This window comes from Oncorhynchus keta, chromosome 8, assembly GCF_023373465.1.
Source record: "Oncorhynchus keta strain PuntledgeMale-10-30-2019 chromosome 8, Oket_V2, whole genome shotgun sequence".
Classification (NCBI taxonomy): domain Eukaryota; kingdom Metazoa; phylum Chordata; class Actinopteri; order Salmoniformes; family Salmonidae; genus Oncorhynchus; species Oncorhynchus keta.
The window spans coordinates 6,656,024-6,680,784 of record NC_068428.1 but is presented as its reverse complement, the minus strand read 5'-3'; the positions used below and the strand labels follow the sequence as shown (position 1 = coordinate 6,680,784).

General features: G+C 45.7%; 1 protein-coding gene and 1 long non-coding RNA gene across 40 annotated transcripts in view; one reads left to right on the top strand and one right to left on the bottom strand.

Moving 5' to 3' along the window:
• Nucleotides 1-24,761, bottom strand: part of LOC118386752 (protein eva-1 homolog C-like) — a 226,051-nt gene that overhangs the window by 39,152 nt on the left and 162,138 nt on the right. The window lies entirely within an intron of this gene.
• Nucleotides 8,084-11,157, top strand: LOC127931329 (uncharacterized). 37 transcript variants are annotated; one of them, XR_008140741.1, is made up of 7 exons: nt 9,238-9,332; nt 9,413-9,532; nt 9,573-9,612; nt 10,139-10,218; nt 10,299-10,458; nt 10,499-10,618; nt 10,659-11,010. It is a non-coding gene; the product is annotated as an uncharacterized LOC127931329 (long non-coding RNA). The 37 variants fall into 37 exon arrangements; XR_008140711.1 differs by lacking the exon at nt 9,573-9,612 and adding an exon at nt 9,939-10,018 and having other exon boundaries at nt 9,413-9,572; XR_008140734.1 differs by lacking the exon at nt 9,573-9,612 and adding an exon at nt 9,939-10,018 and having other exon boundaries at nt 9,413-9,572; nt 10,139-10,258.

Genomic DNA, 24,761 nt, shown 5'->3' with positions numbered 1-24,761 from the left:
TCCCCCCTAATCAAACTCCTACAGACAGACATGGTCGTACCCATAAAATGTATTAAATGAGCCATGTTTAATGAAAGTAGGTAACAGCAGGAAGAGTGTGTGAACTGTACACAACAGTAAAAATGTAACATTTACCGACAATGTGTGTGTGAGTGCTTATTTCTTCAAATATGTGTTTGTGTGTGATTGTGAGCTCACTGCTTGAAAGAACATATGTGTGTGCTCTGCTCGCTTACGTCTGTGTGTGCTCTGCTCGCTTACGTCTGTGTGTTCTCTGCTCGCTTACGTCTGTGTGTTCTCTGCTCGCTTACGTCTGTGTGTTCTCTGCTCGCTTACGTCTGTGTGTTCTCTGCTCGCTTACGTCTGTGTGTTCTCTGCTCGCTTACGTCTGTGTGTTCTCTGCTCGCTTACGTCTGTGTGTTCTCTGCTCGCTTACGTCTGTGTGTTCTCTGCTCGCTTACGTCTGTGTGTTCTCTGCTCGCTTACGTCTGTGTGTTCTCTGCTCGCTTACGTCTGTGTGTTCTCTGCTCGCTTACGTCTGTGTGTTCTCTGCTCGCTTACGTCTGTGTGTTCTCTGCTCGCTTACGTCTGTGTGTTCTCTGCTGGCTTATGTATGTGTTCTCTGCTCGCTTACGTCTGTGTGTTCTCTGCTCGCTTACATCTGTGTGTTCTCTGCTCGCTTACATCTGTGTGTTCTCTGCTGGCTTACGTCTGTGTGTTCTCTGCTGGCTTACGTATGTGTGTTCTCTGCTCGCTTACATCTGTGTGTTCTCTGCTCGCTTACATCTGTGTGTTCTCTGCTCGCTTACATCTGTGTGTTCTCTGCTCGCTTACATATGTGTGTTCTCTGCTCGCTTACATCTGTGTGTTCTCTGCTCGCTTACATCTGTGTGTTCTCTGCTCGCTTACATCTGTGTGTTCTCTGCTCGCTTACATCTGTGTGTTCTCTGCTCGCTTACATATGTGTGTTCTCTGCTCGCTTACATATGTGTGTTCTCTGCTCGCTTACATCTGTGTGTTCTCTGCTCGCTTACATCTGTGTGTTCTCTGCTCGCTTACATATGTGTGTTCTCTGCTCGCTTACATATGTGTGTTCTCTGCTCGCTTACATATGTGTGTTCTCTGCTCGCTTACATCTGTGTGTTCTCTGCTCGCTTACATCTGTGTGTTCTCTGCTCGCTTACATCTGTGTGTTCTCTGCTCGCTTACATCTGTGTGCTATGCTCCTCTAAGGCCATGCCACACTCCACAGTGTGTTGGCGTTATGACTGGGTTAGCTTTTACAGATATAATTACAAAGCCCAAAATCTGTCCTCACCTCTAACTAATGACAACGGGGAGGTGTTTGTTAAGTCCTTCACTCTACTGTCCTCTCTGGCACTGTCCTGTATACCCTGTCACTATACTGTCTCCCATGTTACCGTCCTATAACAGAGCTATGCTAATACTCTTTACTGCCTTTATTAGAGCCAACTCCTAAAATAGATGTCTGTGAGCGGAGCTCTGCGCTAACACAAGCTATGCAAGCAGCTGGTTTCGATCAAGGAGTGGGGAGAAGCAAGGACATAGGACCAGCCTACGAATGTATACCTTATGTTAATTGATTTAACCTTTAATTAACTGGATCACATTCTTATTTACAAAGACGGCCTACCAAAAGGCAAAAGACCTCCTACAGGGATTAAATCAAATAAATAAAAATAACGTAAATATCTGACAAAACACACGTCCCGACAAGAGAGACAACACAACACTACATAAACAGAGACCTATAGAAAACAACACAGCAAGGCAGCAACACATGACAACCCAGCATGGAAGCAACACGACATGACAACATGGTAGCAACACAACATGGTAGCAGCACAAAACATGGTACAAACAAACATTATTGGACATTATAACATCACAAAGGGCAAGAAGGTAGAGTCAATAATACATCACGCAAAGCAGTCACAACTGTAAGAGTGTCCATGATTGAGTCTTTGAATGAAGAGATTGAGATAAAACTGTCCAGTTTGAGTGTTTGTTGCAGCTCGTTCCAGTCGCTAGCTGCAGCGAACTGAAAAGACAAGTGACCCGGGGATGTGTGTGCTTTGGGGACCTTTAACAGAATGTGACTGGCAGAACAGGTGTTGTATGTGGAGGGTAAGGGCTGCAGTAGACGTCTCAGACAGGGGCCAGTGAGGCCTAAGATGGTTTTATAAATAAGCATCAACCAGTGGCCCCTACATGCTCATTAAAGAGTTTGGCAGGACCGGCACAGTTTGGGAGGTCTACTTGGCACACAGTCTCTCTCTTTCCTACTTTAGATCCATCTGTGGCTCCTCTCTTCTATGGTTCTTAAACAGCATGCAGCACAATGCACAGAGTGTGTATGTGTCCTCAGGGCTCAGCAGAGGTAAATAGAGAGGGAGAGAAAGAGAGAAAGAGAGAGAGAGACACACTTCCCCAACACATATACTTTTATTAGTGTCTTTAAAATAAACACCTGCTACCAGGCTGCCAGTCGCCCCCAAACAACAACTGATCTGAGTGCAGTTCCTACAAACATGATGAGATAATGGAATAGCGTTAACCCAGTTTCCCCCACAAACACAGAGCAGTGAAACGCTGATCTGAGAGCATTTCCTAACACAGTGATGAGATAATGGAATAGAGCTAACCCAGAACATTGAAATGCTTGTTCATCTCCTGATGTTTCAATTACCACTGTGACATCTCCATTACACAGATTATAACGCATTGGGAATCAAGGCCTCCGAGGCAACCAAAGGACAGATTGCCCCATTAAGTCTATCAAAAGTGTGCGAGTTTGAGCAATAAAAGCCACTCGGGAGCCATGACCAATATATATTGTCCTGCTAATAGGCCATCCTAGAAACGTTGTTTGCAGAATTCACAGTCTGTACGCTTGTGAAAAACAGGGTTAATAATAATAATACATTTTCCCCCTTCCACTTGTTAAAGGTTCCAATTGATAACCTAGTAATACATTTGACCATACAATTCTCCCCCTACCCTCCTTTGCAAGAATCTATTGTCCTGCAAATAGCCCATAATGGTGCTGTACAACGTGACCGGTCAGGAGTAAGCTACAGTACTACAGTAAGAACAAAATAATCCTGACATTTCCACACCCTAATTAAAGTCCTAACCCTGGAACGAGTAGCACCATAGAAATAAACTGGGTGTCACGCCCTGATCTGTAGCACCTGTCCTTGAGCTCGTCTCCACCCCCCTACTGATGTCGCCCATCTTCCCCACTTATCCCCTGGGTATTTATACCTGTGTCCTCTGTCTGTGGCCAGTTCGTCTTGTTTGTCAAGATTACCAGCGTTCGTCCTGTCAGCTCCTGTCTTTTCCCAGTCTTTTCCCAGTCTCTCTTTTCTCATCTTCCTGATTTTTGACCATTGCCTAACCTGACCCTGTACCCGCCCGCCTGACCAATCTGCCTGTCCCTAAGCCTGCCTGCTATCCTGTACCTTTGCTCCTACTATGGATTATTGACCCCTGCCTGCCTTGACCTGTCGTTGGCCTGCCCCTGTGGTTAAAATAAACATTGTTACTTCACACAGTCTGCACTTGGGTCTTACCTTGATTCCTGATACTGGCTTATTGAAAACAATGTCTATTCTGTCTGTTCTCTTTGGTCGCAATGTCTTTTTTTCAGATAACACAGTTACCATTCAAAAATGTGCTGTTTAAGGGTGGAGTTTGGGGCAGGGTGAGGAGTATTGGAAATGTGTGACTTTCAGTTTACAATAGTATACAGCAGATTGTCCTCACTTTGATTATGCTGTAACAACATACTGTAGCACCATGACCAGGATCTCTATTCATTTAAGTGAGCAGATTAGGGCTTTCAGGAGGAACGGAAAATCTACTGGAGACATTTAAAAAATACTGGTAGCCTTGGGGATTTTGGTCACAGACAGTGCTATTCGCAAACACTATCATCAGATGCCTGTGTTACACCGAACGTGAAAGCCCGGGAAAATGAACAGGTACAGTAGGCTACAATACTGTAAAGTAGGCCTAATACTGCTAAGGTACATAAAATATTGTAGCCAACACCTCACGGACTGTTATGTGTTCCACAATAATTCACTGTTGCCTCCTTTTTCAGGTATCATGGCTCGAGATTTCTTTGAGGAAGAAATCATCAAGAGATATGCTGGACCCTATGTCAGAGAGGTATTTCTGGATACACATCGTTTCTTTCAAGGTAGGATTATAGCAATATTTTGTTATGTTTAGGCCTGTTTACATGTATATTTCTAGTATTGTTGTCATGCCCTGACCTTAGAGATCCTTTTTATGTCTCTATATTTTGGTTTGGTCAGGACGTAAGTTGGGGTGGGAATTCTATGTTTTCTATTTCTGTGTGTTTGGCCGGGTGTGGTTCTCAATCAGAGGCAGCTGTCTATCTAGCTAGTTATATGTAACGGTACACTGTATCCCGCAGGGACTGCACACCAAGGGTCCATTGAGGTGGCAAGCTGCATTTTGAAGTGGGTGAAGACAAAATTAACGCCACTCACCAAACCAGAGGTGCCCAAGTTGATCATCTTCAGTGACAGATGCTGTGGGCAGAATAACAACTGGCGGCTGCTCAATCTGATGTCGATGCTCGTCTCTATGGGTTACTTTACCCAAGTTGAGCAGAAGTTCATGGTCTCTGGTCATTCTTTTCTTCCTTGTGATCGATCTTTTGCCACCATGGAGAAGAGGCGCAAGGTGTCAGTCCTTCATACACCTGATGATGTTTCAAAGATGATACTTGAAGCACAACCAGCAAAACCATTCAAGGTGATGAGGATGTAATGTGAAGACTTCAGGCACCTCCTAGATTCTGTCCTCAAGCGACCAGCTGGACTACAGATCACCTCCGTGAGGTGGTTAAAAGTCACAGGTATTGCACAGAGAATAGTTTACTAACATCCCATCAACATGCAACATGTTGTTCTAACAATAAAATATCCTAATGCTTGACTGTGAAAGTTGTTTATAATGTTTCTGTTCTAATTTCAGTTGAGGATCCTTGGAATCTGTACGCCAGACAGAGCCACAGTCTATTTGAGGGATGGAAATGGTGGCTGATCTCCAAACCAAAACAAGGAGCTACACCTCAACCTCCCTATTTTGCAAGCCACTACCCTAGAGCATATGAGAGTCCTCTGCCCATCAAAAAAAAAACAAGTACCAAGATCTGATGAACATGTTCAACTACTTGCCAGCTGCTGCACGGTCCATTTATAAATGAGTGAATCATTTGTTGTTAAACCAAGCTACATAATTAACCGTTTTTTTCCCTGTGAGTTTCTGATCCCCTGAACCTGTATAGTGTGTTGAATCTGAATACATTTCAGAAGACGTGTCACCCCTATTGTAGGAAATTCAACACATAGTAGGTGTTTTCTATGTCAATCCATTTGTGTATGATTTGAACCAGCACAAAATATTGAATTAATTTCATTTTAAGATGTTGTTCCTAATGTAGAAAATGTTATGAACAATGCGTTCGGTTGAGAATTATTATTTTTTTCATCTGAATGAATTAAAAACAAAAGAAGTCGTCACATACACTATGTGAGTATTCATTTGATCTCGATTCCCTTTTATTCATTACAATATACAGTACGTCTCTCGGTCACCACATTTAGCATGAACTCTAAGCAGTTAATACTTATTTACTGCTGTCACCTCAGTACAGAAGGACATGTCTTGCCTTTAGCATGGGCAGTTGCCTTTAGCATGGGCAGTTGCCTTTAGCATGGGCAGTTGCCTTTAGCATGGGCAGTTGCCTTTAGCATGGGCAGTTGCCTTTAGCATGGGCAGTTGCCTTTAGCATGGGCAGTTGCCTTTAGCATGGGCAGTTGCCTTTAGCATGGGCAGTTGCCTTTAGCATGGGCAGTTGCCTTTAGCATGGGCAGTTGCCTTTAGCATGGACAGTTGCCTTTAGCATGGACAGTTGCCTTTAGCATGGACAGTTGCCTTTAGCATGGGCAGTTGCCTTTAGCATGGGCAGTTGCCTTTAGCATGGGCAGTTGCCTTTAGCATGGGCAGTTAACCCACTGTTCCTAGGCCGTCATTGAAAATAAGAATTTGTTCTTAACTGACTTGCCTAGTAAAATAAAGGTAATAAAAATAAAAAAAACGCAATTCAAATCTTAATTGCTGATCATAGTGTTAAATGCAAAGAGAATGGTTTTCTGAACATTTTGTAATATTGACCTTAGGGACCTGCATAATGGACATGCATATTGGAACATCACATTGATCCATATTTGATATGTACAAGTTGTGCTTGTTTTGATTTAATTCATTTAATTGTATTCTATTTTTGTAGTTATTCTATGGTATGTTCACATTGAGGACATCATTTTAAATGTGACTAAGATTTATTTCATGACTCAACTTTTAAGAGAAGTAATCAGTGCTAAAGTTGATAGACCACCTTTAAATGAACCTCCATACAAATGAATTAACTACATATTGCATTTAAGTTATTTACATGAAGGGCATCTGTACTTGAAAGTACTTAAAACCTCATATCAGGTGTTAAAAGAAAAACATCTTACAAGAGTCATGCAATCGTCACATATACTGTTCTTCCACAAACGGAAATAACTGGAGATATACTGTTCTTCCACATTCTAAAAATTAAAACAGCAATAAAAAAGTATTTTTTGAAATAACAAAAAAAAAAATCAATTGTTGGAAGATATGGGTATGGTGAATTATTTGTCAACCATAAAATGTGGTACACACAATTAATAATATAAAAATAACTGATTATCTTCAAATGGAAAAATTGTCACATATATGGTTTTTCGTTCTGTAGGACTCAATTCATCAACCATGTGCCATCAAAAATCTCTTCCCAACTATTTTGCAATCTATATGGCTCTATAATTACATTTGGAGGATTGGATGATTCTAAATGAATATCTAAGGGTCATTTTTAGTTAGATATTCTCACAGATCAGATTTGTCCTAAGTGGCTTTTATATAGATCTAAAATAATTAATAATAATCGCTTTGTTTAAAAAGTAACAACATTTTGGAGATAATTTCGTTTTCAAATAACCGAAAGTGAACTATTGCAATCTGAATAAAGGGAAAAAGGCCATTCTTGAACATGAGGTGAGACATTCTTACTAATTTGTAAATAAAGCCAGTTTGTTATTTAGAATGATTTATTTATGTTTTTAGAGGGAGTGAAACCGTGCCACGTGGCAATTTTTTGGACAAGGACATCCCGGCCGGCCAAACCCTCCTCTAACCCGAACGATGCTGGGACAATTGTGAGTCGCCTCACAACGCTGGGTATTATTGGGCACGGGTATCGAACCAGCATCTGTAGCAATGCAATTTGCACTGCGATGCAGTGTCTTAGACCGCTGCGTCACTCCGGAGGCCCCATCCACTAAGTTTTTAATGCTGATCAATTGCCTTGCACAAAGTATCAAACTACAGAGATGTGTTGGCAAGAGTCTATTGTCCTACTAATAGCCCATATTGGCGCTGTACAACGTGACAAGTCGGGAGTAGGATAATCCTAACATTTCCACGCCCTAATTGGAGTCTAACCAATACCAAAATGGAGATTCAGTGAAAATAAAAATCTTGTTGATTTATCAAGACCAGTCCCTATAGCAGCGTCATCTTGACCTCTGAATGCTGTCTTTTCCCTCTTCCACTTGCCTCTTCCATTAATTTTGAAATGGTATTTTCCAGTAAGCAATAATTTGGTTACCTTCATTAGCCTACTTTGTTCCAATATTTCTGTCATTCAGTGATATTTATTCCCATAGTAATTTGTTATGAATCCATATGGAAAATGACATGCGCAAGAGACGGTGGTAATATTTTTCCTTTTAGTTTCCATAATACATGGTGTCCAGGTCAGGATAACCAGAACGTTTCTTTATTAAAGGCCATTGGAAAGAATATTGGCACTTATTTATTTTGATCCAAAGCTGTGAATGAGCGAGTCACTCAGCTTGATGTAGGTGCCGAGGCTATATGACTGAGTCACTCAGCTTGATGTAGGTGCCGAGGCTATATGACTGAGTCACTCAGCTTGATGTAGGTGCCGAGGCTATATGACTGAGTCACTCAGCTTTATGTAGGTGCCGAGGCTATATGACTGAGTCACTCAGCTTGATGTAGGTGCCGAGGCTATATGACTGAGTCACTCAGCTTGATGTAGGTGCCGAGGCTATATGACTGAGTCACTCAGCTTGATGTAGGTGCCGAGGCTATATGACTGAGTCACTCAGCTTGATGTAGGTGCCGAGGCTATATGACTGAGTCACTCAGCTTGATGTAGGTGCCGAGGCTATATGACTGAGTCACTCAGCTTGATGTAGGTGCCGAGGCTATATGACTGAGTCACTCAGCTTGATGTAGGTGCCGAGGCTATATGACTGAGTCACTCAGCTTTATGTAGGTGCCGAGGCTATGACTGAGTCACTCAGCTTGATGTAGGTCACTCAGCTTGATGTAGGTGCCGAGGCTATATGACTGAGTCACTCAGCTTGATGTAGGTGCCGAGGCTATTTGACTGAGTCACTCAGCTTTATGTAGATGCCGAGGCTATTTGACTGAGTCACTCAGCTTTATGTAGATGCCGAGGCTATATGACTGAGTCACTCAGCTTTATGTAGGTGCCGAGGCTATATGACTGAGTCACTCAGCTTGATGTAGGTGCCGAGGCTATATGACTGAGTCACTCAGCTTGATGTAGGTGCCGAGGCTATATGACTGAGTCACTCAGCTTGATGTAGGTGCCGAGGCTATATGACTGTCACTCAGCTTGATGTAGTCACTGAGTCTTTATGTAGGTGCCGAGGCTATATGACTGAGTCACTCAGCTTGATGTAGGTGCCGAGGCTATATGACTGCGTCACTCAGCTTGATGTAGGTGCCGAGGCTATATGACTGAGTCACTCAGCTTGATGTAGGTGCCGAGGCTATATGACTGAGTCACTCAGCTTGATGTAGGTGCCGAGGCTATATGACTGAGTCACTCAGCTTGATGTAGGTGCCGAGGCTATATGACTGAGTCACTCAGCTTTATGTAGGTGCCGAGGCTATATGACTGAGTCACTCAGCTTGATGTAGGTGCCGAGGCTATATGACTGCGTCACTCAGCTTGATGTAGGTGCCGAGGCTATATGACTGAGTCACTCAGCTTGATGTAGGTGCCGAGGCTATATGACTGAGTCACTCAGCTTGATGTAGGTGCCGAGGCTATATGACTGAGTCACTCAGCTTGATGTAGGTGCCGAGGCTATATGACTGAGTCACTCAGCTTTATGTAGGTGACGAGGCTATTTGACTGAGTCACTCAGCTTGATGTAGGTGCCGAGGCTATATGACTGAGTCACTCAGCTTGATGTAGGTGCCGAGGCTATATGACTGAGTCACTCAGCTTTATGTAGGTGCCGAGGCTATTTGACTGAGTCACTCAGCTTTATGTAGATGCCGAGGCTATATGACTGAGTCACTCAGCTTTATGTAGGTGCCGAGGCTATATGACTGAGTCACTCAGCTTTATGTAGGTGCCGAGGCTATATGACTGAGTCACTCAGCTTGATGTAGGTGCCGAGGCTATATGACTGAGTCACTCAGCTTGATGTAGGTGCCGAGGCTATCTGAGTGAGTCACTCAGCTTGATGTAGGTGCCGAGGCTATATGACTGAGTCACTCAGCTTGATGTAGGTGCCGAGGCTATATGACTGAGTCACTCAGCTTGATGTAGGTGCCGAGGCTATATGACTGAGTCACTCAGCTTGATGTAGGTGCCGAGGCTATATGACTGAGTCACTCAGCTTGATGTAGGTGCCGAGGCTATCTGAGTGAGTCACTCAGCTTGATGTAGGTTCCGAGGCTATATGACTGAGTCACTCAGCTTGATGTAAATGTAGGTGCCGAGGCTATATGACTGAGTCACTCAGCTTTATGTAGGTGCCGAGGCTATATGACTGAGTCACTCAGCTTTATGTAGGTGCCGAGGCTATATGACTGAGTCACTCAGCTTGATGTAGGTTCCGAGGCTATATGACTGAGTCACTCAGCTTGATGTAGGTTCCGAGGCTATATGACTGAGTCACTCAGCTTGATGTAGGTGCCGAGGCTATATGACTGAGTCACTCAGCTTTATGTAGGTGCCGAGGCTATATGACTGAGTCACTCAGCTTTATGTAGGTGCCGAGGCTATATGACTGAGTCACTCAGCTTGATGTAGGTTCCGAGGCTATATGACTGAGTCACTCAGCTTGATGTAGGTGCCGAGGCTATATGAGTGAGTCACTCAGCTTTATGTAGGTGCCGAGGCTATATGACTGAGTCACTCAGCTTTATGTAGGTGCCGAGGCTATATGACTGAGTCACTCAGCTTGATGTAGGTGCCGAGGCTATATGACTGAGTCACTCAGCTTTATGTAGGTGCCGAGGCTATATGACCGAGTCACTCAGCTTTATGTAGGTGCCGAGGCTATATGACTGAGTCACTCAGCTTTATGTAGGTGCCGAGGCTATATGACTGAGTCACTCAGCTTTATGTAGGTGCCGAGGCTATATGACTGAGTCACTCAGCTTGATGTAGGTGCCGAGGCTATATGACTGAGTCACTCAGCTTGATGTAGGTGCCGAGGCTATATGACTGAGTCACTCAGCTTTATGTAGGTGCCGAGGCTATATGACTGAGTCACTCAGCTTGATGTAGGTGCCGAGGCTATATGACTGAGTCACTCAGCTTTATGTAGGTGCCGAGGCTATATGACTGAGTCACTCAGCTTTATGTAGGTGCCGAGGCTATATGACTGAGTCACTCAGCTTGATGTAGGTGCCGAGGCTATATGACTGAGTCACTCAGCTTTATGTAGGTGCCGAGGCTATATGACTGAGTCACTCAGCTTTATGTAGGTGCCGAGGCTATATGACTGAGTCACTCAGCTTTATGTAGGTGCCGAGGCTATATGACTGAGTCACTCAGCTTGATGTAGGTGCCGAGGCTATATGACTGAGTCACTCAGCTTTATGTAGGTGCCGAGGCTATATGACTGAGTCACTCAGCTTGATGTAGGTGCCGAGGCTATATGACTGAGTCACTCAGCTTGATGTAGGTGCCGAGGCTATATGACTGCACCATCAACTTGATTATTTAGCTGACATCACTTGCTTATATTCAGTCAACACATATATCTTAAGAATATCATGGAATATAATCCAACATTTTAGTTTCTCTTAGAATAAAAACCTTAGTGTATTAAAGGTTTTTAGTATTACTTACTTAAACAACAGTTTTAGTAAGTAATACCGACGAGTAGAAACAAACAGGGTGTGCGCGTACAGGACAGAGGAATAGCAATTCTTACACTATTGTTCTAAATTCAATCACCTTCTTCATCCTCATCATTCAGTTAATTGAAATTCAATTTTGAAGTAGTGCACAATTATCAGTTTCCAACATTTCAATGTTCCATTCACTGTCAGTTAGAGACACATTAGCGTCTTGGGTCCCAAAAGCTAATCAGTGCTCTAACGCCCCCTTGCACTGGTCTGGAGCAATGAAGCAGTGACGCAAGGCTTGGTTCAACTGTCACACACCATGAGAACCCAAAATATCATGTTTGTAAACCATGTAAATGAAAACAAACACTGCATAGCCTCACAACATGGTTAAAACAATCATGTTAAATATCATGGATGGTCAGTCCTTGCATCCAAAACTGTGTCTATTAGTGTGAGAATGGTTACGTTTCTCTCCAGATCCATCCCTCAGCTTTTTCCCAAAACAGAGACGGGGCAAAGATTTTGTTATTGTTTCATCTGTGGATTTGCCCTTTAAACAGCTGCATATTATCAAGATATCAAAGTGTCACCAACAAAAAGGTCAACAATAGGCCTCTAGAAAATGCAGCATACAGCACTCATTTTTTACATGTTAATTAAACTTCTCAGTAGTGCTCAAAGCATGCCATTCCATGAGCGCAGAATTTCTTTTTTAAACTCGAATCAGAGCCCAATCAGTCCTCCATGACAACAAAATCATAAACAGAGTAGGGCTGGCTAATACATCCTTAGTTCTGGGGTTATGCTCAGATAAAACAGTTTGGCTAATCTATACTTCCAAATCCTATTTTTGAAGATCAATGTTGGACAGATAACTAGTAACTGTTACGGATGACATTTAGAAAGTAACCTACCAAACACTGAGTACAAACATAGTTATTATATATATATATATATTTTTAAATGTGTATATAAGAACTGAAAACTGCTGTTCACAAATGCTCTCCATCCAACCTCACTGAGCTCGAGCTGTTTTGCAAGGAGGAATGGGGAAAAAATTCAGTCTCTCGATGTGCAAAACTGATATAGACATACCCCAAGCGACTTACAGCTGTAATCGCAGCAAAAGGTGGTGCTACAAAGTATTAACTTAAGGGGGCTGAATAATTTTGCACGCCCAAGTTTTCAGTTTTTGATTTGTTAAAAAAGTTTTAAATATCCAATAAATGTCGTTCCACTTCATGATTGTGTCCCACTTGTTGTTGATTCTTCACAAAAAAATACAGTTTTATATCTTTATGTTTGAAGCCTGAAATGTGGCAAAAGGTTGCAAAGTTCAAGGGGGCCGAATACTTTCGCAAGGCACTGTATCAGTCTGAAATCTTTAGAACATGGGGCACACTGTTTGTAGCTCTCTTTAAACTAACACTATTCCAAGGCCATGAGGAAACTTGGAATAACCTATAAACGGTTGGTTAAATGAGAACTTGTAGAAGAAGGCTTATATCTACAATACCGGTCAAAGTTTTAGGACACCTACTCATTCAAGGGTTTTTCTTTATTTTTTACTATTTTCTACATTGTAGAATAATAGTGAAGACATCAAAATATGGAATCATGTAGTAACCAAAAAAGTGTTAAACAAATGAAAATATATTTTATTTTTGAGATTCTTCAAATAGCCATATTTTTCCTTGATGACAGCTTTGCATACTCTCAACCAGCTTCACCTGGAATGCTTTTCCAACAGTTTTGACTGTTGGAAAAGGGAGCTGCACTGAGAGAGAAAGACAGACACAGAGAGAGGCAGAGAGAGAGAGAGAGACAGAGACACAGAGAGAGCGAGATAGAGCAAGATCGAGACCAAAGCTGATTGTCATGATGTGCGACTCTCTCTCTCTCTCTGACCGTGTTATGAACCTCTAGATCCTAATCAGGGTTAATATTATCCATCACAGTAGGGTCAGATGCTGTATCTCACAAGAACTCTAGTATAATATACTACAACTGTTGGGATCTGCTTCTCCTCAACACTTCTTTGAGTCATCAATGACAAGCAGATGCTAGAGCGTGTTGTTTACCCCGTGGCAGTAAAGGTTGGGACTTCGGTATGGAGTACTGACCTTAAATCAGTTATTTTATTGAGCATTAGAGGGAGATAAACAAAATACATCCCTCAAAGAGGTCTAACAACAACACTTTCTCAGTATGTTGAACCAGTAGGAATAGATACTATTTTTTTTTGCGATGGGTGGATTAGCAGCCATATTGAGTGCACCCATGAGTGGACCAGTCAAATTGCAGAGGGGATTTGTCCCTTCTAGTAGTTCTATTTCTATGGTTCGGCCTATGTAAAGTATGCATTGACAGCTATCCATGGGTTTATTCATTATAACACACTGTAGTAAAACTATTTTTTCCCCCCCCCAGTAGAAAATGAAAACAAGCATTTCTTATTGGACGAGTCCTGGTAGTCCCTATCTGTTTCAGTCTATATTGTTCTATTTGGTGCCTAATGAACACGACCCAGATGTCCCTCTCTAAACCGACATCAACCATCTGATAATACTGTAGACAACCCGAGAGCCAAACTAGCGGCTGCAGCGATTTAATGCTCCATTGGGTACACCCTGGGTTGTAAAACTGCGCAGGCATCATTAAAGTTGTCTGCTAATTTTCAAAATATGACACATGGGAGCGATAAACTGGCTGTAGGGACGCAACACAAAACACGTTTACTGTGTGTACAGTGTGTTTTTAAATCCATCTGCAACAACCCAAAACTTCCTTACATCGAAAGTTCATCTCACAACTATCAAAAAACACAGTCAAATCAACAACACACTCTGACTCTAGCCTATTCTTAATTACTTGATTAAAAGATAACCCCCCCCCCACACACACACACACACACACACACACACACACACGTTATTGAATGTCTGAGAGGACAATACGTTTTATTAGATTGTTACGAGATGTGTGGGAGCTTTTTTCAACTTTATTGACATGAAAGGGACCATGCAATGTCTCCAGAGCAATACACAATGATTCGAATGCAAAGTCATTAAAAGTGGCTTTGAAATTACAATGCAAGTCACAGCTCAAGTAGTATCTCTCTCTCTCTCTCTCTCTCTCTTTCCCTCTTCATCCTGTTCCACATGTTTCTGGGCACACAGTGATCCCTCGCTACTCAGAAAAAAAGGAGTTTAATGAGGGAGGGAGGGAGTAAAGTAAAAATACACCATATGCTTCGTGCCAGGGCCAATCAGACATACAGCAGGCTGAGCCCTATAGAGACTCTGTCACTGGGTTTGACCTCAATGTGCACACAAATACAGGGCCACACGCAAACAACCCGAGATGGACCACACACCCACGCAAACTCATACGGAAAAACCTACTCATGACATCGTGACATGCATTCCCACACGCACATACATGGGAAAAACATAAACACACATGCAAACATACAGGAGCAGTCTCTTCTAGAACACAGGGTGGTTCTCTCCTTTCCCCGTGGTGCAGCGTTCTGGTCTAATTAGGACCTAGATCGGTGGGCCAAAAGGTAGGAGTGTGCCGAAGAGCCAGCTTCACACACAAACACCACACGTACTCAAGCAGGCAGGCAGGCAGGCACGCACACGGCTACAGTATACCCCACCGTGAACACTTCAATGGCTTTATCCAACAATACCCTTAAAAACACTCCTTGTCACGCAGCAACATTTATTTTCTCACTTGTGACCCCAGGTTCCTCCCAAACAGGCCCTTCGGAAGCACACTGCATCTCAGTGTGTGCATGTGTGTGTGTCCGTAACTGGTGTGAGTGTTCGTAGCTGGTGCGTGTATACAGTATCAAATCAAAGTTTATTTGTCACGTGTGCCGAATACAACAGATGTAGACCTTACAGTGAAATGCTTACTTACAGGCTCTAACCAATAGTGCAGAAAGGGTATTAGGTGAACAATAGGTAGGTAAAGAAATAAAACAACAGTAAAAAGGCAGGCTATAGAAGTAGCGAGGCTACATACAGTAGCGAGGCTACATACAGACACAGTCTAGTCAGGCTGATTGAGGTAGTATGGTTATGTGACTATGCATATATGATGAACAGAGAGTAGCAGTAGCGTAAAAGAGGGGGTGGCGGGTGGTGGGACACAATGCACATAGCCCGGTTAGCCAATGTGCGGGAGCACTGGTTGGTCGGCCCAATTGTGTGTGTGTGTTTGTCTGTAACTGGTGTGCGTGTTCGTAGCTGGTGCGTGTGTACAGTGTGTGTGTGTGTGTGTGTGTGTGGGTGTAACTGGTGTGCGTGTTCGTAGCTGGTGCGTGTGTACAGTGTGTGTGTGTGTGTGTGTAACTGGTGTGCGTGTTCGTAGCTGGTGCGTGTGTACAGTGTGTGTGTGTAACTGGTGTGCGTGTTCGTAGCTGGTGCGTGTGTACAGTGTGTGTGTGTGTGTAACTGGTGTGCGTGTTCGTAGCTGGTGCGTGTGTACAGTATGTGTGTGTGTGTGTTTATATGTGCTCACCTGTGTGTGTGTGCATATGCATAAGTGTCCGTGTGTGTAGCCGGTGTGTAGTAGATCTTACCGCATTCCCACACAGTACACACACACCCAGACGACCTGTAAAGCGGATAGTGTGGGCTTAGGGAGAGAGCACCTCGCTAGGAGATATACGACCTCCACAGGAGATATACGACCTCCACAGGAGATATACGACCTCCACAGGAGATATACGACCTCCACCATAAAAGCTGCAGATACTCAAATCTCCATTCTATAACTCACTGTGGACAATAACAAAGAAGAGAAAAACCAGGAAGTAGTATGAAGAATGTGCCTTAGTCATTTAAAAACTGGGTAGTTTGGATACTGGATGCTGATTGGCTAGAACAACATTTAGCCGTGTGTATGTGAGACCGTATACCATGACGTTTAGCCTTTTCACCTTGATATCGTTGCACCTTTTCACATTTATATCATTGTACCTTTTCACCTCGATAAAATGGCTACATCAACAATAGTTCGACAAGCCAATGTAGAAAAGAAGCGTTTAGATGAACTTGACAGAAAAAAATGGATACCCATGGATACCTCCTGCATGTCTCCGCAGTCTGGTGAGTCCTGTGCCTGCTCCCAGAACCAGGCCTCCTGTGTGTTTCTCCACTCCAGTGATGATCCATGGCAAGAAGCCTCCAGTGATGAGCCATGGCAAGAAGCCTCCAGTGATGATCCATGGCACGGAGCCTCCAGGGATGATCCATGGCAAGAAGCCTCCAGGGATGATCCATGGCAAGAAGCCTCCAGGGATGATCCATGGCAAGAAGCCTCCAGTGATGATCCATGGCACGGAGCCTCCAGTGATGATCCATGGCACGGAGCCTCCAGTGATGATCCATGGCAAGGAGCCTCCAGGGATGATCCATGGCAAGAAGCCTCCAGTGAGGAGTTATGGCAAGAAGCCTCCAGTGAGGAGTTATGGCAAGAAGCCTCCAGAGATGATCCATGGCACGGAGCCTCCAGAGATGATCCATGGCAAGGAGCCTCCAGGGATGATCCATGGCAAGGAGCCTCCAGTGAGGAGTTATGGCAAGGAGCCTCCAGTGAGGAGTAATGGCACGGAGCCTCCAGTGAGGAGTAATGGCACGGAGCCTCCAGCGAGGAGTAATGGCACGGAGCCTCCAGCGAGGAGTAATGGCACGGAGCCTCCAGCGAGGAGTAATGGCACGGAGCCTCCAGCGAGGAGTAATGGCACGGAGCCTCCAGCGAGGAGTAATGGCACGGAGCCTCCAGCGAGGAGTAATGGCACGGAGCCTCCAGCGAGGAGTAATGGCACGGAGCCTCCAGCGAGGAGTAATGGCACGGAGCCTCCAGCGAGGAGTAATGGCACGGAGGCTCCAGCGAGGAGTAATGGCACGGGCCTCCAGCGGATGGCACGGAGCCTCCAGTGAGGAGTAATGGCACAGAGCCTCCAGCGAGGAGTAATGGCACGGAGCCTCCAGCGAGGAGTAATGGCACGGAGCCTCCAGCGAGGAGTAATGGCACGGAGCCTCCAGCGAGGAGTAATGGCACGGAGCCTCCAGCGAGGAGTAATGGCACGGAGCCTCCAGCGAGGAGTAATGGCACGGAGCCTCCAGCGAGGAGTAATGGCACGGAGGCTCCAGCGAGGAGTAATGGCACGGAGGCTCCAGCGAGGAGTAATGGCACGGAGGCTCCAGCGAGGAGTAATGGCACGGAGGCTCCAGCGAGGAGTAATGGCACGGAGCCTCCAGCGAGGAGTAATGGCACGGAGCCTCCAGCGAGGAGTAATGGCACGGAGCCTCCAGCGAGGAGTAATGGCACGGAGCCTCCAGCGAGGAGTAATGGCACGGTGCCTCAGCGAGAGTAATGGCACGGGCCCCAGCAGGAGTAATGGCAGGAGCCTCCAGCAGTGGCACGGAGCCTCCAGCGAGGGTGGCCCAGCCTCCAGCGAGGGGCCGGAGCCTCCAGCGACGTTCTCCAGTCCGGGGCCCGCAGCAACGAGGGTGCCGGGGCCCGCAGCAACGAGGGTGCCGGGGCCCGCAGCAACGAGGGTGCCCAGTCAGGGGCCCGCAGCAACGAGGGTGCCCAGTCAGGGGCCCGCAGCAACGAGGGTGCCCAGTCAGGGGCCCGCAGCAACGAGGGTGCCCAGTCAGGGGCCCGCAGCAACGAGGGTGCCCAGTCAGGGGCCCGCAGCAACGAGGGTGCCCAGTCAGGGGCCCGCAACAACGAGGGTGCCCAGTCAGGGGCCCGCAACAACGAGGGTGCTCAGTCCGGGGCCCGCAACGAGGGTCCCCATTCCGGGGGAGGCGGCGAGGTCCCCCCCACCAGAGGCGCCACCAAAGCGGAGTGAGCCAGAGGTGGAGCGGGGTCTACGTCCCGCACCTGAGCCGCCACCGAGGAGAGATGCCCACCAAGACCCTCGCCTATAGGTTCAGGTTTTGCGGCCATAGTCCACACCTTTGGGGGGGTACTGTCACGCCCTGACCGTAGAGAGCCTTCTAATGTCTCTATTTTGTTTGGTCAGGGTGTGATTTGGGGTGGGCATTCTATGTTTCGTTTTCTATGATTTGGATTTCTATGATTTTGGCCGGGTATGGTTCTCAATCAGGGACAGCTGTCTATCGTTGTCTCTGATTGGGAACCATACTTAGGTAGCCCTTTTTCCCTCCTTTCTTTGTGGGAAGTTGGCTTTGTTTAGGGCACATAGCCATTGAGCTTCACGGTTTGTTTTTGTAGTGTTTATTGTTTTGTTTGGCGTCATTTTGATTAATAAAATAAAATGTACGCTCACCACGCTGCACCTTGGTCCTCTCCTTTCAACAGCCGTGACAGTTAGATACTGGCTGCACTCGGATCTAGAAGCATGAGCATTTCACTACACTCGCAATAACATCTGCTAACTGTGTGCATGTGACCATTAACATTTGATATGGCCTATATACTCCACATTGTGTCGTGCTTAAGAACAACCCTTAGCCGTGGTAGATTGGCCATGTACCGCACCCCCTCTGGCCTTAATGCTTAAATAATCTACTTGCGAGTTGATGTAGTTGTAGGTGAACAGGGGATCTTTGAAAAGAGGCTGAGTTTAAAGGTGATCATAATGTATGGTATTCTGGGGGTAAGCAGGAGGTGGGAACACATTATAATGGAGGAAGTTCTGGAGGAAGTCTAGAGTACGTGTGGGGTATGGCTAAGACACACAGTTAGGGTGGGAGCAGGGCTAGTGCTAGGAAGTAGTGGTCAAAGTATGGCTGAGATATATGGGTGACTTAAGGTAGTGGGGGATAAGGGTGGAGGAATAGGAATAGGAATGGGGAGGAAGGACCCGTCGTAGGGAACTAGGAAAGAGCTATGAGGTAGGAGAGTTGAAGTAATGGCCTCGATATGAAAGAAGGTAGTGGGGGTGAGGGTAAATGACTTACACTAGCAGTGGGGGTTGGGATGTAGGGGGTGGGGAGACAACCAGTACCCCAATATGAAGCAGCTGCATGTTGCCATTAAAGAATGCCAGGAAGTCCCGCCTTACACATCTGCTTTCCCCATCAGGAGAACCCCGAAATACTGCTACTCTAGAGAGAGGATTAAACACTGCTGGATAGATATATACATATATGTGTGTGTGTGTGTGTGTGTGTGTGTGTGTGTGTGTGTGTGTGTGTGTGTGTGTGTGTGTGTGTGTGTGTGTGTGTGAGATAAAGAGAGCAGGGGAGAAAAGAGGTGGAGAGTGAGAATGAATGGTGTAGAGGAGAGTGGGAATAAGCTCGCCTGGGAAAACTGGAGTGAGGAGAGGAATGCAGTTTCAAAAACAGGGGGAGAGAAGAAAAAAAAGTCAAATCAGCGATGGTAGGAGGGAGAGAGGGAGTAAAAGGAGGGAGGGAGCCAGGTTCCACACTCTAGACAGAGTGAATAAATCAATTTGTACCTTGAAAGGTACTGCTGAGAGGGATTGACAGAAAGAGACCGATCGTTCCAGACAGGTTGGAGTAATAAAGGGATGAAGGGATAAAAGGAGAGAAAAGCAGAGCACATTTCCTGTCATTGAGACAAGTGTTGATAGTGAGCTAGTATTTATGGATCTATACAACCTCCTTTATCAGCTGGCCAGACACACAGATCCCTGTAGATAAACAGACCCAATTTGTGAGTGTGTTTGTGTGGGAGGGAGGGAGGGAGGGAGAGACAGACCTATAAGAAACCTGGTATGAGGAGACGGACACACTGGTCTAGGTTACAGAGAGCTGGTTGTCCCATCCACCAAACTACCATGTGTGAAACAGGGAAGGGACTCAGGGGTATGCTAATGTGGTATAGAGCAGACCTAACTCTCTATTAAATGAATCAAAAAAGGAACATTTTACATTAGAGCGAGAGCGAGAGAGAGGATTGAATGTCTGTGTTTGTCACAATGTGTGTAAGAGAGATAGCATAATTCACCTTTTTTCTACCATTGTGTGATACTGTCTATTTAAAAAAGGATGTCCAGAACACTAATCTAAACACATTAACACAGTACACACACACACACACACAGTGGCCTAGACAGTTCCTGTGCCGAGACAGGTTAGACAGTGGCCTAGACAGGTCCTGTGCCTAGACAGGTTAGACAGTGGCCTAGACAGGTTAGACAGTGGCCTAGACAGGTCCTGTGCCTAGACAGGTTAGACAGTGGCCTAGACAGGTTAGACAGTGGCCTAGACAGGTCCTGTGCCTAGACAGGTTAGACAGTGGCCTAGACAGGTTAGACAGTGGCCTAGACAGGTCCTGTGCCTAGACAGGTTAGACAGTGGCCTAGACAGGTTAGACAGTGTCCTAGACAGGTCCTGTGCCTAGACAGGTTAGACAGTGGCCTAGACAGGTCCTGTGCCTAGACAGGTTAGACAGTGGCCTAGACAGGTTAGACAGTGGCCTAGACAGGTTAGACAGTGGCCTAGACAGGTCCTGTGCCTAGACAGGTTAGACAGTGGCCTAGACACTTCCTGGGCCTAGACAGTTCCTGTGCCTAGACAGGTTAGACAGTGGCCTAGACAGGTTAGACAGTGGCCGAGACAGGTTAGACAGTGGCCGAGACAGGTTAGACAGTGGCCGAGACAGGTTAGACAGTGGCCGAGACAGGTTAGACAGTGGCCTAGACAGTTCCTGTGCCTAGACAGGTTAGACAGTGGCCTAGACAGTTCCTGTGCCTAGACAGGTTAGACAGTGGCCTAGACAGTGGCCTAGACAGGTTAGACAGTGGCCTAGACAAGTTAAGGGATATGGACTGCCCCTGCAAACCAGTGCTGCGGGGCACAGATACACATCATTTCAAGGGAAACCTGGTTGACAGGAAGAGGGGAGAGGCTGTGACACACACACACACACACACACACACACACACACACACACACACACACACACACACACACACACACAGAGAGAGAGAGATAGACATGCACGAACACACGCAGGCAGGCACAAACACACACACCCAAGGGGACCAATCTAGACACTTATATTTGACACTGTAGAAGCCACACCGCTATTTAAACTGCTCCGTCGTCTAGTCTAACTGTCTGAACTGAAATGGCTCGTAGTATATGACCGTAAAAGTGTGCATGGGAGGTTGAGTGGTTGAGTGTTCAAGCTGTGGTCAGGGTGATGGCGGGCCCACGCTGAGGCTGAGTATTCTCAAAATAAACAAGTTCAATTACAGGAGAAGTTCCGTGAGTGGTAAACACTAACCATACACAGAGCATCAAGCCATGTTTAATTCAGTTTTATACAAGCACATCATGTAAATGTATCAAGATAGAAGTGATGACAGAGAGAGAGAGAGAGAGAGAGAGAGAGAGAGAGAGAGAGAGAGAGAGAGAGAGAGAGAGAGAGAGAGAGAGAGAGAGAGAGAGAGAGAGAGAGAGAGAGAGAGAGAGAGACAGAGAGAGAGACAGAGAGAGAGAGAGAGAGACAGAGAGAGAGAGAGAGAGAGAGAGACAGAGAGAGAGAGAGACAGAGAGAGAGAGAGACAGAGAGAATCAGACTGCTGGTGGAGGAGAGGTTGAGGGGGATGGAGGAGAGCGTGAGGGGGACGGAGGAGAGGTTGAGGGGGACGGCGTGTGACAGAGAACAACCCATTAGAGAGGTGGCCACCCCGACAAAGAAGCCAGCAGAACAGCCCACCTCAGCACCCGACAAAAGTCTCGACCCCACAGCAGAACAGTCCACACCAGACCCTGACCATAGAGTCGACATCACAGCAGAACAGACAAATGAAGAACCCCAAGCCCAGCGGCTCTCACCCCCTCTGAGCACCCCCCCGTCAGCCACCCTGATAGCCCTGCTGACAACCCCCCCAAACCCACTGAGGACAAACACAAGACACAGATTGTACTACTTATGGACTCAAATGGGAAATATATAGAAGAAAAAAAAACTTTTTCCCAAACACAGTGTGTCTAAACTCTGGTGTCCAAACACCCAGTGCGCGCTCGACCTTCTGTCTGAGGACCAACTAGGCTCACCCAGCCACATAATAATACACACAGGCACAAACGACCTGAGTGCACAGCAGGAAAGGGTGGCCACAGCACTGAAGGGAGTGATTGAAAAGGCTTCTTCTACTTTCCCCAACGCACAAGTGGTTATCTCCACCCTGCTACCACGAAAAGACTTCCACCCTGCCACAATATAGTTGGTAAACGCAAGTATTTCCCGTGACTGTGCCTCAAACCCAAATGTTTTCCTGGCCCACCACTCCACCCTGGACTTGAACAGCCTCTATGACCAGGTCCACCTCTACAAGGCAGCAGTGCCCACCTTGACCCGAACTCTAAAGGACACCGCTCTCAAACGTATCCCCAACACTTCACACAGGAGCAACAGATCAATTGACACCCGACCCAGACCTGCAGGACCCCCCTGGACCTACACATAGAGGACCCATGCCAAGAGGAATTACATCCAGACCACAGCACACCCAGACACATCCACATCCACACCCCCACCCCAACCAATCAACACCCCCCCAAGTCAACCATGCCCACACCCCATTTAGGTCCCCTCAGATCAGACCTAATGCCACTCCTGCCCACCCCACCCCCGCAAAGAGGGCCTCAACATGGAAGCCACACATTCGTGCAGGTAGTGAGCGGGCAAACAGTCCCAACCCCCACTCTCACACTCACCCAAGCCAATGGCATGTACCAGATGCTCTGCAGGCTCTGCTCACACTTACTGGCCTGAGGCCAAACCACAACCAACAACATTGGACACTCTATGGAACAAAAAGCCTTCACTATATCATCCTGGAATATCCAAAGCCTGAGGTCATCTGCCTTTGGCCTAAAGAGCAGAAACACAGACTTCACCAAAGAACAGACATTGTCATCCTGCAAGAAACCTGGTAGAGAGGAGACGGACCCACTGGTTGCCCTCTAGGTTACAGAGAGCTGGTAGTCCCATCCACCAAACTACCAGGTGTGAAACAGGGAAGGGACTCAGGGGGTATGCTAATTTGGTATAGAGCAGACCTAACTCACTCCATTAAATTAATCAAAACAGGAACATTCTACATTTGGCTAGAAATTTAAAAGGAAATTATCCTAACAGAGAAAAATGTCCTCCTGTGTGCAACCTATATCCCCCCACTAGAATCCCCATATTTTGATGAAGACAGCTTCTCCATCCTGGAGGGGGATATCAATCATTTCCAGGCCCAGGGAGATGTACTAGTCTGTGGCGACCTAAATGCCAGAACCGGACAAGAACCTGACACCCTCAGCACACAGGGGGCGGTGAGGTGACAGCATTCCCTCCCACATATGCCCCCCGAGGCACAACTATGACAACATAACCAACAAAAACGGGTCACATCTCCTGGAGCTCTGTCGCACGCTGGGTATGTACATAGTCAATGGTAGGCTTCGAGGGGACTCCTATGGTAGGTACACCAATAGCTCATCTCTTGGCAGTAGTACTGTAGACTACTTTATCACTGACCTCAACCCAGAGTCTCTCAGAGCGTTCACAGTCAGCCCACTGACACCCCTATCAGATCACAGTCTACTTAAACAGAGCAATACTCAATCATGAGGCATCAAAGCCAAAGGAACTGAGTAACATTAAGAAATGCTATAGATGGAAGGAATGCAGTTTGGAAACCTACCAAAAAACAATTAGGCAACAACAAATTCAATCCCTTTTAGACAATTTCCTGGGTAAAACATTCCACTGTAATAGTGAAGGTGTAAACTTGGCAGTAGAAAATCTTACAGTATATTTGACCTCTCAGCTTCCCTATCAAATCTAAAAATCTCAAATAGAAAACCGAAGAAAATTAACAATAATGACAAATGGTTTGATGAAGAATGCAAAAATCTAAGAAAGAAATTGAGAAACCTGTCCAACCAAAAACATAGAGACAACGCCTTCACTACGGTGAATCACTAAAACAATACAGAAATACACTACGGAAAAAGAAGGAACAGCATGTCAGAAATCAGCTCAATGTAATTGAAGAATCCATAGACTCTAACCACTTCTGGGAAAATTGGAAAACACTAAACAAACAACAACACGAAGAATTATCTATCCCAAATGGAGATGTATGGGTAAACCACTTCTCCAATCTTTTTGGCTCTATAACAAAGAATAAAGAGCAAAAACATATACATGATCAAATATACAGACAACAAATTCCAATTGGCTATACTAAAACTCTAACATCATCCTTAGCTCTGGCATCTTCCCCAATATTTGGAACCAAGGACAGATCACCCCAATCCACAAAAGTGGCGACAAATTTGACCTAATAACTACCGTGGAATATGCGTCAACAGTAACCTTGGGAAAATCCTCTGCATTATCATTAACAGCAGACTCGTACATTTCCTCAATGAAAACAATGTACTGAGCAAATGTCAAATTGGCTTTTTACCAAATTACCGTACAAC